Consider the following 7,174-nt stretch of genomic DNA (forward strand, 5'->3'; position numbering starts at 1 on the left):
ATGTAAAGTTGTCGCCAGGTGCTGATAAGAGTCCCATTAAAATAATGTTTCTTTTGCTATTACAGCATTATTTGTCCTGTCAAATTTCCTCACTGAAGATAAATTCTGGCCATCCTTTACTAAAATTAAGCAGCCTCAATGTAACTAAGGGGACACTGATCAAAATGACATCCTGTCATGTATAAAGGAATTGATTTCTTCTTTAAAATTAAAAAAAAAAAATACAAATTAGACTCTGTTGCTTTGTTGCAACCTTTGCAATGGAGTAACTGCAGGTAGAGAGTACAACTCAATACAACCAGCTAAAGATGTACTTAAGAAAAAGCATCTCGCAGAAACATTTGCTAGCTCATGTTATTCTTCACCCAGAGTGGAAGGGTGTATTGCAATCGAATTCTGATTAAAAATAATAAATATAACCAGTATATTATTTAGAGGAGACAGTCTTGGAAACACGACAGTTTATGGCATGGATTTTGACATATCAATTTATTTTAGTTTTTAGACTGACAAAAAAAATGATTCCACTGAGAAAAGCATAATTGAGTATCTTTTGTAAGTATAATAAAATGACCAATTCTGTTCCACTGTTAGTGCCAGGCAATTTCTAATCCTGCAACCAAGAACACGGAGCACAGAACACAGTATAGTCTCTTATGAGCCTGAACTTGCCATCATTCATCATGGGCTTAACTTATGAAGCTGAATAGAATGACACCAGAGGGAGTCTACAGTGTCTCTCCAACTCCACTGTAGACTAATCCTGCTTGTTTACTAAGCTTCAGCCACTCTGGCTGACTTTTCAGTTCCTTTTACGTATTCAATTTTACCTGCCTCAGGACCTCCGTCTTGGCTGTCTTTCTCTCATTGGGGTAAGCTTTTTAAAGATCTCCGTATGGTTGGTTCTTTGTCATAATTCAGATCTCAGCTAAAATGCCACCTTCTCAGAAATGTGTTCCCCAACCACATTCATTATTGTCCTGAATAAAAAAATAAGTGACAATAATCTATACTGGGCATTGGACCCCTGAAGAGTATTTAAGGTCAAGGTAAAGGAAGTTTTGAATACAGAGATTTTTTTAAAGTCCCTGGTTTTATAATGTGTTTGAAATGAGAATGGCTTACAATTGAAAGAGTCCATTTCAAATGGCCTTAACAAAAGTACTGGGTTCTTTCATAAAAATTAATCTCATAAAAGCTTAGTATTTTAAAGCATCAATTTAAAAGGCTTGTATAAGACAGAACAAATTTGTTTTTAATTTACAACTTTCATGTTTTATCAGTGACATTACAAGTGTTTCTACATTCATACTGCATTACATTTTTTTTTAATTCAGTCTCTATAGAGATTGTCAAAAATTGCCAATGCTGACCATATCTCAAGTCGTCATGGCGGGGTTTTGGGAAAAGTTTTCAATTAGCAATAATCGCACTCGGATAAAACTCATTGGCTACGATACTACCACTGTGCAAACCTGCATTACATTTTTCATGTATTATACAATCTTGCATTAGAAATTCACCTCACTCATCTGCAGAGATGTTGATGAAGACTTCAGAAAGCATCTTATTCATCTAAATATGATCCAATCAGGCAAAAGATTGCATCATATCTATACTTAGTATTAGCTTTTCTACTAGAATACAAACTACATTATAAAGATCATGCTTTTTGGTCAATTAATAATCCTAGTGCCACAAAAATTATGACATGCCATAAAAGTATGATAGGGGTATCATCCATAATATTGTTGTTGTTTTATAATAGAAATAAGAAATACATACATAAAAGAATTAATGACTTAGATAGCCTGACATTTAGAAATAAATACTAATAACATTAGAGAAGTTGTCATAAGAAAACATTTTAATTGTGTAAAGAACAAAATCCTGGACTGAGGAGGAAACAACATGGGTTAAACTTATCAGAGAAAATTTCGAGGATTGTTGGGATGTAACTAGAGATTTTGAATGAGGATGAGATATGGATAAAGAGGAAATTTGCTTCCTAGGTCTTTTAAGAGTTTGTGTATACTCATAAAGTTATATATTAATATATTCTAATTATAGATTTAAATGTTGATGATGTGTGCACAAATATACAAGAACTCACATATATGGTTGACTTTGTTTCTATTAGAAGCAATAAATCGCTAAATTTGGAAGCAGCACAAAATTCAACTCAATCGAACTATCATCTACTCTGTTACAGAAGTCAGTGAGGTCTGTTCTGTGTTATGCTTTCCCCTGGAGTGAAATGCTTAAAGAATTTAATTTCCTATTAACCAGAGGTTATTACCTTAATGTCTCTATTTGGAACTATGCTCATATCCCTGTGCTTAGCAGAAGTCTACCAGCTGGACAAGTGGGACTTTATTATATAACGAAAGTAAAGTGTGAATTTGTCTTAGAAATAAAATCCATAGATTGTACCATCTTATAAATATTCATCTTTAATAGCATAATTCAAGAATCACAATTTATGAGGACCTTTATAGGGTCAAGGTTAAAGAGATTACTAAAACGCCAATACAAATGAGAAATTTACATGAAGGGTCTTCTGAGTAAATCTTTTCAAATGGTTATTAATTCTGATATTTTGGTATCTTTTGATATTCATAATTCAATCAGAAAATATATGTACCTTTTTATTCTATAATAGTTTGATCTGTACTTTAAATTACCTGCCTGCATGTAAGTGGAATTTTTTTCCAGTATTCTATAAAATAGAGATTGTATTCCCCTTATCTCAATTCTCTAAGAATATGTTAATGCAGACTACAATTTTTAGACAAAACTAAACTGCTTAGACTGAAAATAAGTATATTTAAAAACTAAACAGTATTTTAAATAAGCTTCAGTTACATATAAAAAGCTTTTTCTTAACTATGAAAATGAGATTCAGATCTAAACTTGTATTAATAGATATAATCCTTTATTATTACACTGCATAATTCAAAGTATATTTAATCTCATTAATGGAATTCCCAAATGAACAGATATTTGTGAAAAGCCTTTCTTTGAAAATGAATATATTTTGACCTTTGAAAATCTGCAAATATAACAAAATCCTTACTTGATCACATAAGGATGATTTTTTTTTTTTTGGCTGTCCTTGTTCATAACTACAATATAGCAGTATATATACGTAAGATATCTAATTAATATACAGTATTGGATATATTATTTTCACCATTATGTCTAATTTAGCAGCCAAATTCGATTATATGTAACCTTAAACCTTCTCTTGCCAAAACCTAACATACAGTGTTACGACTATTATTCATGTTGTTTGAACAAATGTATAATCTTGGCATATAAGTATTTTATTGTTTAAATTAATATCATCTTAAATGCAAAGTATAATGCCAAGAAATCCAACTAATTGAATCATTTAATTAGTTTAACTCAACTCACATTTTTGAGCATATGTCATGTAGCCCATAATGGGCTAGTGTAAGAGATACACACATGGTTTTATTATCCTCAGGTTGTTCATAGTCTAGGGGAGGGGAATGAAACATCAGAAATCACTGCAATTCCCCACCGTAAGTGTCATGACAGATGTGTACCTATGGCTGCACACAGGGGCCCCATTTTGTCAAGACTGAGTGAAGGTTGCAGGGAGTAGAGATGCTCTGAATTGAGGGTTAAAGGGTGGCAACGATTGGGACAATTAGTTCTGGTTTGTGTGGTGTGGGGAAAGAGAACAAATAATCCAGAATGAAGGAGCAACTTGTAAAAAAGACTGGAGGTAAGAGACAACTTGAGGTGTGCTGAGAGTTGTAGGAGTTCCATGTTGCTGGAGCAACCACTTCCATGGCTCCTGAATTTTAGTTTCCAAGTCTGGAAGGCAATATAGCAATTAAGCTTGGGAATCAGACAAACCTATGATCAAATCACACTGGTTGTCTGACATATTTGGGATCTGACTTGGGGAAAGTTATATATTTTTTCTAAGCCTCATTTGCCTCATCCATAAATATGGATAAGAATTCCTAATTCCCAAGGTGACTGTGAGGATTAAAAGAGATAATGTGATGTTTATGATGTCTTAAGACACTGGATTTTCCATTAATAGTATCCTTGACCTTATTCATGCTAGTATTCTATACAGCTGATGCCTAAGTAGGGTATTTTAGGAGTTCCTTAGAGGATCTTGATATCAAGATCAAAATCATGTTACTTGTACCACATGAACAAAGATTTTTTTCTCTCTTTCATGATTACAGAAGATATCCCTAAGCCTACAAGGTAAACGTGATTTTTAACTTGAAAAAGACTGCAAGTCTATTGTTCTTGCTAGAAAACAACAGTAATGTTATCTACCTTTGTATTTTACTGTTTTAAATCACTTTCACATAAAACCTCTGAAAAATATGTGATAAAGTACTACCGAAATTAGTCCCATTTGGTAGGTAGTAAACGAATCAAGTAAGATGAGTAAATTACTCAAAACCTACATATTTTGACTCACTCTGGAGTCTCACTCTATGCACATCAATCATATCACCTTAGTACATGAGAAACTTAATAGTATTTGGATTTATGATTCTTGTTTGGAACTATGATGCTGTCAACATAAGGTAATATACAGTTATGCAAATTCATCCCATTATGTATGGCAGATCACTGGTTTGTGGTGATTAAATTTTATTAAGGTGTATCATGTGCAGATGTGCACACCAATGCTAACAGACATACACAAACAGCAGCTTAAAGATTAGAAAGCGAGCAAGTTTTGTCTGTATTTGCTTTAAACTAGCAGCCTATCTTTAATTTCCACTACAACAAATATTTATGGAGCTTCAGTTATGTACAAGACATTATACTAAGTAGCAATGGGACATACAAAGATAATTGTCAGCCTTAAGCAACAGAGAGCTATTATGGATTTAGATAGGAAAACGAATAACTGTAACAGGCTATATACAAGTTATATGGCTTTATAGCCATATAAAAATGCTGTAAAGCTAATACCATAGCATGGAAAAACCAGAAACCTAGGAAAAGTAGAGTTTTTTCTGAAGAAAAGCGAAAAGACATATATGACATCCTATCCACAAACAAGCAGAAAACAGTATTTTGAAGATATATCCACTCATATGCATCAATTGACACAAATATAATGCTGAGACAACTTCCCTGGGACAATAGTATTTATTTTTAAAATGCACCCCATTTTACACTCCATCACCAGTCCCTCTGAACCTTAATTTTGCAGTCTAGCTGTAACTCAGCAAGCTACTTAGAGGCTGAAATTGTTCCAAGGTTAAAGAGTCAGAATCTCCAGGTGCTAAAGCTGTCTCAGGAAATAATTCTAGATCCAATTAACTTCAGGATGTAAGGCAGTCATGTGTATTTCTTCTAAATTTCTAAGTAACATTGTTTATAATGTTTGACTTTTTTCCACCAGATAGTCTTTTTCTCCAACAAGACCAGGAGATTATGATATAACCCTTACTTGGACTATTTAATGTCACAAACTATCAAAGAAGGAAGAAACTCCAAACCCTGGTGGCTAGCCCTTGTGGTTAATGTACTTTGAGGTCTTATCCATCCCCACTGCCCAAACAATATGTTATCCTGTGTTTGAGTAAGTGCATCTAAATAATGCCCTGGAAGCTTCAGCAAAACAATTAGCAGTAGTTTATGCTTTTCAAGTCCTGCAGAAAATTTCAGGGAAGATGTGAAGGTGTGGGTTCTTTAAATTAAGTGCCTTTCCTAGATTTTGGATCAATGGGAGTTGGAAATATTATTTTATCCTTTCGGTTTTTCTGCAGATACTTGTTGATTTAGACACAGCAATACATCCATACACATCTCCCAAGGGCAGATGTTGACTCAAAAATGGTAATTTCTAAACAGGATTTAATCCCATAAAGAGGCAAAGAAACACTTTCTTAGCTATCCCTTAATTTGCAAAGTAATATTTTTCATTGCGATAATTTTGCTTAAGGACATGAATGAACACTGTGTTCAGTCATCTTCTCCAATTCTTTTCAACTTTGCTATGTAAAGCCTGCTAGGCATAAGAAGCATCTTCCTTGTGCTAAGCTACATACTTGATGATGTTTGCTTTCTTAACTCCAAATAGACCTAGTTGAATTGAGTTTTATGCTTTGGGGCATCTAATAAAATTCACAAACAGAACCACCTTCCTTCCTGTCTCTGTCTTAAAGTGGTAGTATGGTGTTATTCATTTGGTTACTCCTTCATTAGTTCGCTTTCCTTCTATTACTGCCTTTGAATTTTTTCTAACCTACAACATTGTGATATATTTCCTAATGCACTGAGCGTAAGTCTACTCTGTTTTGTCATGTAACTGTCCACTTATCCGCACTGCAGGCCTATTGCTTTGTGTATGTTAGTCTTGTTCTCCTAACCAAACAAAGCGATATTTAAGAACAGAAACTGAAATTAATACTTTCAGCATTCTCTAGAGCATCTAGGAACATCAGCACCTAGTGCTGTCCAGTAAAGATTTTTCCGACGAAGGAAATGTCCTCTATCTACGTGGTCCAATACCACAGCCTCCAGTCACGTATGACTATTGAGCACTTGAAATGTGGCTAGGTCAACTGAGGAATTTCAGGTTTATTCCATTTAAATAGCTCCATGTAGTTAGTAGCTAAAATAGTGCCCAGTTCAAACTGAATACATAGCAAATGCTTGCTGAACACTGGCTAATGAACACACAGAATTTTAGGCTAGCTACTTCCATTTTCATGCACAGAATGTTAATTCCCATTTGGAATTTTAGTGTAAGTGTGGGAGTGATACTTTATCAAGAAAAAGGAAGGAGGAAAGGAAGGAAAAAAGAAGGAAGGAAGGAAGGAAAGAAGGAAGGAAGGAAGAATATTGGAATGAGATGTTTTAGAGGAAGTACCTTAACAGATGCTCTTGAAAATCAATTCAAATTAGTAGTTATTCTCTCCACTTAGAGCTTGACTTAGCTGTATTAGAATCATGTTTCAAAGACTTCTTAGTGCACTGAGTTCAAAATTTTAAGTAGATCTCACACTGATCATGGTGAAGCTAAGTTATTAGTCATTTGAGGACAAATAATTTCATTCCAGAATGTTCAATCAAATTTAATCAACTGGAATCAAAGAACATTCATGAACAATTTTACCAACTGTCTACATGAATTGACTTAGAATTTTATCATGCT

At 33.9% G+C, this 7,174-nt stretch overlaps 1 non-coding gene across 1 annotated transcript; it reads right to left on the reverse strand.

Annotated features, from left to right (window-relative positions):
• Nucleotides 1–1,337: 1,337 nt before the first annotated feature.
• LOC116536339 lies at nt 1,338–1,477 on the reverse strand. The gene has a single exon (XR_004262583.1). It is a non-coding gene; the product is annotated as a U4 spliceosomal RNA (small nuclear RNA).
• Nucleotides 1,478–7,174: the final 5,697 nt, after the last annotated feature.

Source organism: Sapajus apella, unplaced genomic scaffold (assembly GCF_009761245.1).
Source record: "Sapajus apella isolate SASKATOON/1434 unplaced genomic scaffold, GSC_monkey_1.0 scaffold3, whole genome shotgun sequence".
In the NCBI taxonomy this organism is placed as follows: domain Eukaryota; kingdom Metazoa; phylum Chordata; class Mammalia; order Primates; family Cebidae; genus Sapajus; species Sapajus apella.